Here is a 12093-nt window from a genome sequence, read left to right on the forward strand (position 1 = left end):
CACCTCTCAAAAAGACTTGTATGCTTCAAGCCTTGAAAACTCTTCCTAAAACTTGTTGATTGCTGAAACTCTGTCTTTGAAGCCAACTACAACCTTATTTGAACTGAACGAACTTAATGCTTCTTGCTCATGGTTCCTTGTGTATTGAATCATGGATATACACACTTGAGTTGTCACATCCTTTATGCCAATCTTTTTGACAACCTCTAGTGGTAGACCTCTCCCCAAAATCCCTTCCTCCTTTTAAGCCTTCATTGATTGATGACCTTTTCGAAAAGTCTTACATGCACATAATGTTGAGAGTATCAGGAACGACAATGCTTGATCTTCATTCTTGATAGATTTGGCACATTATTGTCTAGCCATAGGATGGGGGTGAGTGTTGTAAAGTTTGATTTGGGAGTATGAGAAAGTTGAAGGAAAAGAGTGAACTCTTGTGCTTAATTGACTAGTCTTTATAAGATAAGTAGAGAAACTTCTAGCTCAATTTGTGAAAAGTTTTGGCCCCCAAACATGAGCGACGTGTCGAAGTCGCTCCCGATGTTCAGAGCGACCTGTTGGAGAGACACACGAAGGTCGCTCGCGTCCTCTCGTCCTGAGACACCAAAATCGGCCCTGGAGCGACTTCCCGGAGCGACGTGCCGAAGTCGCTCCCAATGTTCAGAGCGACCTGTTAGAGCGACAGAGAGATGTGAGTTGGGTTTGGAATGGGGAAATGAATGTGTATCATATATGTTTGAGAAAAGGGTAGAACAATGTGAGCGACACCTGCAAGTCGCTCCGCGTTATTTTGCTGCCAAAAATTATGATTTCTCGGGGACCTTTTGGTCATTTGTATGCACGTTTTACACTTCCAAAAAAAACCCTATGTTTTAATACTTTGTAAGCCATTGGAGGCTGGATATTCCAATTGACCATTTGCAACAATTCACTTGATGCTATGCTTAATGAACTTGAGAGTTGGCTGATTTGCATGTGTGAATGCACGATGATGAGTGTAGGAATGAAAAGAGTTGAGATAGGCCTAGAGCATCTAGAGTAAAATAAGATAATCACCATTTGAATTCATGGGTTAGGGAGATCAAGGGTGATTAGGTTAGTTCTAAGATGTTTTAGTGTAGATCATTCTTGTTCCCTGCTAGTAGAGCATTCATAATGCATCTTCTGAGTTAGCCACTCAAAAGTTGATCAATAGGTATTTCTCCCATATTGGATTTCAGATTAATCATGTAGAGAAATAGATAAGAAATCAACAAGAACACAAGATGAAAGCAATGAAATCTGAATCAAAAGAAGTTTTACTAGTTGTTCTCCAGAAAAAAAGATATCCAGCCTCCAATGGCTTGCAAAGTATTAAAACATAGGTTTTTTTGGAAGTGCAAAACGTGCATACAAATGACCAAAAGGTCCCCGAGAAATCATAATTTTTGGCAGCAAAATAACGCGGAGCGACTTGCAGGTGTCGCTCCGGGAAGTCGCTCCAGAGCCGATTTTGGTGTCTCCGGACGAGAGTACGCGAGCGACCTTGGTGTGTCGCTCCAACAGGTCACTCTGAACATCGGGAGCGACTTCGGCACGTCGCTCCGAAAAGTCGCTCCAGGGCCGATTTTGGTGTCTCCGGACGAGAGGACGCGAGCGACCTTCGTGTGTCGCTCCAACAGGTCGCTCTGAACATCGGGAGCGACTTCGGCACGTCGCTCCGAAAAGTCGCTCCAGGGCCGATTTTGGTGTCTCCGGACGAGAGGACGCGAGCGACCTTCGTGTGTCGCTCCAACAGGTCGCTCTGAACATCGGGAGCGACTTCGACACGTCGCTCTGGGAGGTCACTCCGGGATGTAGTGCACAGCGACTTCATGTAGTCGCTCCGGGAAGTCGCTCCAGGCAGTGCTCGTCCAAAGATCACTCTAATCACCTCCTTTGAGCTCCAAATGCACCCAAATGTCTCCAGGAACTCCATGTGGTACTCCAATACCTAATAGAGACATATGTATGCAAAATGCAACCTAGACATGGCTAAATCCTAATCTATATGATGAAAATGCACATGAATAAATGGATAAAATAATGTAAATATGCAAGATATCAAAAAGCTTGTAGATTTGGATTCGAGTAGGGAAGTCACTATGGAAGACTTCTTAGAGCTGGAGGAAGAAGATATGGATCAGAATTCGAAGAAGAAGCTTGATGACGATAAGCACACTTCGAGAGGAGATATGGAAACTTCAAAGGCTAGCATCGATCGCCACCAACCTGATGAGATCGATCGACAACCACCCCGCATCATCGATCTACACCCACCCGACATCGATCGACACCGCCAACCAGTTATCGATCGACACCACACACCTAATATCGATCGATGCCCATTGCTGGACGTTCAGTCAGGTTGCATAGTTGAGATGGAACCGATTGATGAGAGAATGCACAAGTCTGAAGCTTCACACCCTGCTGTCCCTAAACATCAGAGACCACCTATCTGGACAGAAGAAGCTGTTGGGTTTCACAAAAGAGTGAAGAGGATACATGATCCTGTGAAGATTGTGGTTTCATGCGATGTATTTGAAGCTGAATCTCCTATTCCACCTGATAGAAGTATGCAGTTCAGCTCTTACAATGAGGTATTGGATGATCATCAGCACGTAGAAGCTTCTCAGAGAGGGTTGCAATTTAGAGATGAAGTCGATAAGGGCCCAGCAGAAGCAGCATCGGTCGACACCGACCAGATACCATCGAACGACATCAACAAGCCGGCATCGATCGACGCTACCACTTCTCCATCGATCGACACTGGACGTATCAGAGCAGAAGGAGTTCGATATGTGTGGAAATCTTAGGGATGGTGTTCGATATGTGTGGAAATCTTAGGGATGGAGAAACCACCACGCGATCAGGCAAGTCTGGGGGAAAGAGGAGGAGGAATTGGAAGAAGAGAAACAGGATCATGGGTGATTCTTAGTTATCATTGATTCCTCGCTTCTCAGATGGTGTCAGGAAATCCACAGTGCGCAGCAGGTGCTTCTCAACACCATTCGTAAAGGTTCGAGCACTCTTTATTGCTGAGATGATAGACAAAGGAGAAGAGTCTATGGAGGAGGCTTTCACACAAGAATTATAAAGCTTCAGAGAGTACAAATTGAGACTTGTTTTGTAGCGAGTTCTCATCCTCATACGGACTAAATCAGATCTCCAAAGTCAAGATAAATGACTATAACAAAGCGCTGAGTGGGAGGCAACCCACTATTAGGTAATTTGTTTCAGTTTAGTAAAAAAAACGGTTGAACAGTAACGATGGTACTGTAGCAGAGGCACTGTAGTAGAGGCACTGTAGCATCGATCGACACTATGGCTAGGAAATCGATCGACACTGTAGCAGAAAATCGGAGTCACTATAGCAGCGTTACTGTAGCAGAACACTGTTCATTGAAAAAAAAATTATTTTTTATTAGTTATCTTTTACTGACTTTTAGTGTTTTGTTTATGATAGGTAAAAGGAAAAAGATCCAAGGTCCATGAGTTTTGCACCAGAATCGATCAACGGCTGGCCAGCGCATCGATCGATAGAGCATCATAAGTATCGATCGCCAATTAACTGTGTTGATCGATACTCACATCCATGGCAGGTATACTCGCGAAACCTTGTTAAATTTAGTACTTATGGTTTATTTCCGCCACCGATCTTAGATTGATTAACGCTGGAGATAGTGTTGTTTAAGTCTGGGGGAGGTTCAACTAATATTGTGTTTTAGTTAGCTATTTAAAAAAAAAAAGATCCGAGTAGGCGATTCCTCCGTACATCGACCGATGAGACCAGCTCGATATCGATCGACAACACTTCAGATCCAACGATCGATTGTCTCTTCATTGTGTCGAATGATTGCTCTAGCCATCGACCGATGAGACCACGTCGCTATCAGTCGACAACACTTCATGAACATCGATCGATTGTCACTTCATTGTGTCGATCGACACTGAGCAGATCATCGTTCTTACTTGTTAAATTATGTACTTATGATTATTTCTCACCATAACTCCGACTAGATATACACTCGGGACAGTGTAATTTAAGTTTGGGAGGATGTTTACTGATATTAGTGTGTTCATGAGTCTTATCAAAATGTTTTCAAAAGAGTTTTATTGAGTCAAGAAGGGGATAATGAACTTATTAGATTTTTGCTTGTTATCTAACCATTATTTAGCACCATTCTAGACTTACTGATTGCAGATAGTACTAAAGATACTAAAGTGGATCAACCTGTCAACTATTCACACTTGCTGAGATTGTTTGAAGGAACCAAAGCTGACCTCCAACACTAAACCTGACACAACTGCTTGTCTTGGGGCTTGGTATACATGAGATCGGATTCTTCAAACAAGTATGGAAGGTAAAAACTTGTGTAGATTTATCACATTTTCTCTCTCTATTTCGACCCTAGATTTATAGGTAGAGATATTTATTTTCTAAAAACAATAAAAAAAAATAAAAAAACGAAAAAGAAAGAAAGAAAAATATATATATATATATATATAATAGGTGTTAGTTAGGTGGAATCCGAACATGACTTGGTGGCTACAACCATTAAGGCTTACTTCATAAGGATTCCAACAAAAAAAAATCGAACGGGACTTGGTGGCGGCAATCATCAAGGTTCGATTCACTTGAATTCTTGGATATAGGTGAAAAATAAGTGAATAGGACTTGGTCGTAACCACCATTAAGGCTTGATTCATGGAAGTCTGCTCAATCTTGGTCAATGATCTTGCAATATAAGCAGACTTTGACTAAAGAGAGAAATTAGTTGAGAGAAAATATAGGAACTAACTTTTTACCTGCAGATCCAGATACTTGTTTGAAAATCCTTGCATCCTGTGATTGATACTCCCAAGGTAAAACCTGCACTTTTTTTTATGCTAAGAAATGAGGTTGGTAGAGGGGAATGTCAGACATGATTTGCTAAGTTGTTGGGTTGGTGAATTTGGTTGCTAGGCTAGGATATGGTATAATGTGCTTTTGTGATTAGGACTTCTTAGATGTGGATTACAATATTTCAGAGGTGATGATTCTAAGTTTTAAATCATGTGAGTCCCTGCTGTTTTCAAACCTCTTTTTGAGAGACTGCCCGTTTGTTTTGCTTGAGGACAAGCAAAAGGGTGAGTCTGGGGGAGTTGATAGCCCCTGGATTTTACCCACTTTTAGCCATGGTCTATAAGTGTTTTAATATATATTTACTACTGTATATATTTAGAGTATTTACAGGTTCAGGTACGTTCTGGAGAAATATGGTGACTTTGGAGTCTTTTGAGGTGCAGAACTGCACAGGCGCGTCAGATGTCTAGCTATGAATGGAGACCTTTGTACCGATAGATTGCGCTCATATTTTGACACAAGATAGAGATTTGAGTTAACTTTCTAATGCCACCGGTTTGAGGTCAATCAGCATCCTGTATCAGACGTTATGCCCGTTTTACTGAAGAGTGGTCAGTCTGCCTCGCGAGAGGAAGCTGTCGTGGAGATGAAGGACTGTCGATCGATATCACGGCATTGGTGTCGGTCGACAGTGATGCCAGAATATGGGCTGAGCATATTTTATGACTGCTGAAGCCCAGAAGCAACCCATAATTACCAAAATACCCTTGGACGACCAGAAACTCTATTTATGTTATTTATAAGTCATTGTTGACGGCTACACGCTATCTAAGATTTCTTTAATTATTGTTCTTAGTTAGGAGAGAAAGGATGAACTCCGTCAGAGTCCTCCTGGAACTCCATTGGTTTTTATATCTATTGCAATTTTATATCTATTCATCTATGATTTCTGTGACAAATTTCATTCTTGAATAGATCCACCTGTTAGGTTTAGGGTTCAGATAGGATGAGGGATTAGCCCCAAATATAGATTGCTAAGTTGTTAGGATGTCCATCAATTGAATTGCACTTATTGCTTGTGTTCTAGAGTCGCGAACTAGAACTATGATGTTAGGATGAATAGGTACACGCAAGAGCATGGTTTATCTCTTGAATAATTCATATTGTGCTAAGATTCCTAGAGAAAGACGATAGTTGATATAGGAACCTAGTGAACATAGTTTGAACCTGCTCGGTAAAGCTCGTTGGAAGGATTGTCGATCGACAACTCGGTAGTTGTATCGATCGACGGTCTGAAAGGTGTATCGATCGACATTCCTCTAGAATCGTCGATCGACACTTTCTACAGATCAACATGCGAGAGTTGAGATCTTAGATCTAGTGATAGATAATCTAGACATGCGAGAGCTGGTAGATTATTGTTATTGTTTGAGTTCTTGTTCATCTAACAAACATCTTACGCATTTATATCATTATAATCCTGATTTCCTGAATAGAAACCCTAGATCTAGCAATCATCCTTCCATCAAACCCCAAATCAATCAATCGAGCAATTATTTTTCTCACAAACATGCTATTTACATTTAATCATTAAACCAACCTAGCTTGATCAAACTAATTAGATTTATTTGGTTCCCTAGCTCCATGTGAATTTGATCCCTAAGTACTACAACTCGACCTCTTATTCGAGAGAGTATAAATCACTCCTTAGGATAATTTGAGTGATATCAAATTTGGCGCCGTTGCCGGGGAGCTTTGATCGCCATTAGATCTTGTTTAGTTAGATTTAGTCTAGGTTTTACTATTGTTCAAAAAACTGATAAATTTTTTTCTTATGTTTCAGGTACATACATCTTAGTACCAGGAACAACAATGAAGAGAGGATTTCTGGGTTCTTCAAAGAAGGAGCCTGCTGATTCACACACGATCCGTAAGTCTACGAGGGAAGAATTGATCGACACCCTCCAAGCAGCATCGATCGACAGCGTGAACCAAGCATCGAACGACACTTTCCAACTTGTGTCGGGCAACACTGTTCACAATGGTACTATTCACTCCAGTACTGTTCATCGAGGTACTGTTCATCTCGACACTATTCATCATGCATCGATCGACACTGTTCATGTGAAACCTGTACCTTTTGGAGTATGACGGCATATTCGGCATCTTTTTTTAACTAACAACTTACTGATGCTAGACAAAATCTGAACTCTATGTGCAACTGCATCAGCTTTTCCGTCAACTCTGTAAAAACCCCAATGGAGTTTCAGAGCATAACAAAATGGTTAAAATCAAGTGGTTTAGTGAAAAGATCTGCTAATTGTAATTATGTGACAAGGCGTTCAATCACTACCTATTCTTCGTCAACTAGTTCCCTGATGAAGTGGTGACGAATGTCAATGTGCTTAGTCCTCGAGTGTTATAATGGATTCTTGGAGATTTGATTGCACTCGTGTTGTCGAAGTATACCAGAAACGATCCTGAGTCCATTCCATAGTCACGAGACATTTGCTTCATCGACATGAGTTGTGTGCAACAGCTTCCCATCGCAATATACTATGCCTCTACTGTAGACAATGACACAGAGTTCTGCTTCTTACTCAACCACGCGATCATATTGTTTCTAAGAAAGAAACAGCCTCCACTCGTGCTTTTTCGATCTTCTACACTCCCAGCCAAGTCTGCATCACAGTATCCGACAAGACTCCCATTTGATCCCTTGGAATAGAAAATCCCTAGATTGACCGTCCCTTTAACATATCGGATGATTCTGCTTACTGCCTCCATATGAGACTTCTTAGGATTTACTTGATATCTTGAACATATCCCAACACTCAGGCTTAAATCAGGCCGGCTTGCGGTTAGGTAGAGCAATCTTCAGATCATTCCTCGATATATCTTCGTATCAAGTGGCTCGCCACTTTCATCTCGAGAGATCTTGGTTGTAGTACTCATCGGAGTTCTGGCCTCTTTGCATTGATCTAGATGGCACTTCTTCATGAGTGCCTTTGCATAGGTGCTTTGAGAGATAAATCCACCTTCTTGAGTTTGATGTATCTGTAACCCTAGAAAGTACTTTAGTTCTCCTACCACACTCATCTCAAACTCTTGAGTCATATCTCTGGTGAATGCCTGTAAATGTGAGAGCTATGGCACAAATGTAAAGCAAAAAGCACACCAGAGAATATCCTACAAAGATATGTATATTACTAGTATTCTTATAAAGCGAACTTAGAAGTCTCTCTTTAACCAGAACCTCAACAAGATCAAGACACTCTTGACTTGTTGCTCTAACCTCACACGTCCTAAGGTCAAATACAAGACCTCTAGAACCTCTCCCCTTAGCTCTTAGTACTTTCACTCGCTTACAAGCTTATGAAACCCACTTTTATGCTAAGAATACAATTTCAGTGACAACCCTAATACACAGGTCGTATAGGACTATATATACACAATAGTCAAGTTGGCTACCCAATATTTACTAAATACCCAAATATGGTAAGTTTCCTAAAACTCATACTAAGTCTTAAGGAACTTCCCATCGTGAGATCTCCTTTCTCCAAGGTGAATCTCTTCATGTTTTTCCTCCAAGATGTCTTCGCATTAACTTTAATTTGGTCAAAAATCCGTTCTTCAAGTCTCAATCTTCAATTTCGTCTTTTCCATCAGTATGCTCACTCATTGTCGTAGACTCTGCTCCACTCGTTGTTGTACTTTCATCTGTATCAGAACGTACACCTGATCTTTGCATCTTCAACGTCTTGTTTTACGGGAGGTTGTTTCGTAAAATTCGTTAAAAATCGCAAATACCTTATCCGGTGAAATTCTTTCGACATTTCTAGTTCATATTTGGATAGAAACTATTTTATTTCTTATACAATGTTTTGTTATCATATTATTTTTAAAATAGGCTTGGATTATGTGGTGAAATTCTTTTGACATTTCTAGTTCATATTTGTTTAAAGTATATTTTCTCCAAAGATTTTAGTTGTTGATTTTGCAATGACCGATTTGACCCAACAAATATAACATACACCGATACACGTATACCCTCTCTAAAGCCATTTATGTGTGAAAAAGCTCTTGCTAAACCCATTTTTACTAGTGAAAAAACAATTAACCAAAAAGTTTTTTTTTTTGGCAACAAACGGCTATTCTATTACTCAAACTTGAGGTGGTTTGGGTAACCACAGAATAGAACAACCAATAAAACAAAGAGATCTATGAAAAGAACGGGCATTCCTAGCTAGCGAATCAGCAATCTCATTTTGCGTTATTGTGAAGTAGCTAATCTTGAAGTCCGTAAAACACAACTGAAGATTTTGAATGACCTCCAGCTCAGTTGAGAAGTTTGGTCAAGCTTGTGGGTCCGTTATCATTGCAATCAGGTCCTTGCAATCTGTCTCAAATCTCTGACAGGTCAAATGTTGTATCATGCTCTCCATTGCCCATTTTAATGCTTCTAGTTCCGAGTGTAATGCTGTCTCACGCCTCCTCAAGTTTCGTGTCCCCATAAGTTGAATCTTCCCCATGGAATTTTTCCAAACTCATCCAATTCCACTAAATTGAGCTGTAGAGGTCCATGAATCATCCACCATACAAATATTACCCAAGCTTAAGGCTTGTGCTTCTTCAACAAACTGTGCCTGTGGAGGAACAAGTATGGTATCCTTTGAATTGTACCAAGCTTGGCATTCACTCTCTGCATACATGACTAGTTCTAAGGGGTCTCTGTCCATACCTCTAAATAGCTTATCATTCCTAGCCTTCCAAATATATCAGATTATCCAAGGATAAGGGTCTCTATTATCTTCTGGCTTCATAATACTACTCTTCGTCAAAAAGAGATAGTCCATATTGGCGTATATACTCGATACATGGAAAGTCTAAGAGCTTGACGGTGTTGATGATAATGCCAATGCTTGTATGGCCGGTGGGCATTCGAAGATCGCATGAGTAACAGTTTCTTCTGGATCTCTACGGGTATGACTGGTAACCATCGAGGAACATTAGGAATGATTAGGAAAAGAACGAATAGGAATAAAATTTTGGGAATGATGAGGAATGAGGGTTCCTAATCTAAATTAATAAGGAACAAATTTTCATTATAATTCTCTACAAAAAAAGGAATGAGAAGGAATGAAGAGGAAAAAATATTCCTCATGAATGGTAACATTTTTGAGGAACGTTAAGAAATGTAGTGTTCCTCTTTATTCCCTTGGTTACCATTCAAACCCTACATCTTGGGTAGTAGTTATCAAATCGCATATTGCGGCGTACCAGATTCTTTGTTACCACTACATGTCTTGAGATTAATTGTCATATAAGATGACAAATCTTTTGTGGTGCATTCACTTTCCAAGAAAAGGCTTGAAGTTTGGTTAAAGTGGATTGTAGAACTTCTATTTCCTCGTCAGCTGTCATCAAATTTGTAGCAACACAATATCCAGACTTGACTGTATATTGACCATTTTTGGTGTAGCTCCAGCAAAATGTATCACGTCGATGGGTAGGGCTTATAGCCAAACTCTGAATCATCGGTATGTCCTCTTGATATACATATTGTTCCAATAGTTGAGCATCCCACTCCTTTGATTCAAAATTAATAAAACTGCTGACGGTCATCTTTGGATGTACTACTGGGGCCCGGGGGATAGCCGGCTTTGCTGGCGTTGAGGGAATCCATGGATCCTGCCACACATTAATTTCATATCATGAATGCATTTTGCTTCTGATACGCAAAAGTAGTAGCTTCCTCGCGGCTATAATACTCGTCCACACATAAGATGGGGTATCCACTGCGCCAATTCGCAATGGCGAACTCTGGCGGTAATATTTTCCCCGAAAAACTTTCGCCACTAATGAATGTGGAAATTGAACAAGACGCCAAAGCTGCTTCGCTAAAAGAGCTAGGTTGAATTCATGGATCATGCGGAAACCAATCCCTTCCCCCCTCTCGAGGTGCACACATTTTCTTCCTTTTAGCCTAGTGAATTTCTCGTTTTGGTGGATTCGAGCTCCACCAGCATTGTGCAATGGCACTTGCAAAGTTTTCACATATCTCCAACGTAAGTAAGAAAGTAGACATGACATAAGTCGGAAGAGCTTGCAAGATAGATTTTAACAAGACATAAACAAAAAGTTTAATGACTGGAAAAACAATTAAATAAAGATTTTTCTTTTTGACACCAATTGAAATCAAGGCTGCGTCAGAAAAGGAATTATTTTCATATAAATTCCCGGCCCACGTGAAAATCAGAGAGTCACAACTTTAGTTTTGCTAAAAATCTAAGATATGAAAAAACGTTGAGTTTGTATGTGTTTGCTTGGTTTCTTACAAGAGAGGTTGACAATGTTTGGGGTGTGTCGTACTCTTGTCTTCGTGCCAGTTGTCTGAAAGGGGAAAAGGATAAACAAACGAGAGGCAACCAGTAAGAAATTCATAATTGCGGAGAAAAAAGAATAATGATTGACGACAGAAAATACAGAAAGTGATGACAAAAAAATAAAAATATACAGAAAGTGACCCATGTGAATAGAAGAGTAGTTAAAAGACTAAGGGATTGCAAGGGTGCTTTGAGTCAATGGAAGAAAGAAAGGCAGTTCAATGCTAAAGACAGAATCCACTTATTGGAGATGAGATTTGTAACGACCCAATTCCGCAGGCCAGCAAAGCCCAGTCAGTTTACAGGAAACCCTAGGTGAGTTCCTATTTAAACAGAGTCAGCATATTATTTTATTCAGAAAAAGTCTAAGGCGTCGAACCCCTACAAATTTAGAGCCGTCAGAGAGAGATATTGGTGAACTGTCTCAGCCACCGTCGACTGAGATCAGATCCGTCACGCCGCCGCCGTCTCACCCCCTAGGTTATCCGCAAATCACCTTTTCCGATTGGTTAAGTGTTGGCCGTTAAGTAAATCGTCGATATCTCTCTAACCATTGGGTTTCTCGCGATTTCAAGGCCACCAGTGTGTTCGTGACGTTGAGACGAGTCCGGAGCAGGAGTTTCAGCCCGAGAACCGCCGCGACGCGCCCACACGCGCAGGAGGAAGTTTCGCGCGTGAATCGCACGCGCCGCCATCTCCGCCGGACGTTCGCCGGAGCCACCGCAGCCGGCCACCGTCCGTTCGCCGCCGGGAAGCCGCCGCCGCGTCTCCGCCGCCGCCGGTGATTTTCCGGTAAGCCACCACTGTTGCTGGCCGCCGCCGGCGACCGTTCTCCGGCGGCTC

This window comes from Brassica oleracea, chromosome C3, assembly GCF_000695525.1.
Source record: "Brassica oleracea var. oleracea cultivar TO1000 chromosome C3, BOL, whole genome shotgun sequence".
NCBI classification, from domain to species: domain Eukaryota; kingdom Viridiplantae; phylum Streptophyta; class Magnoliopsida; order Brassicales; family Brassicaceae; genus Brassica; species Brassica oleracea.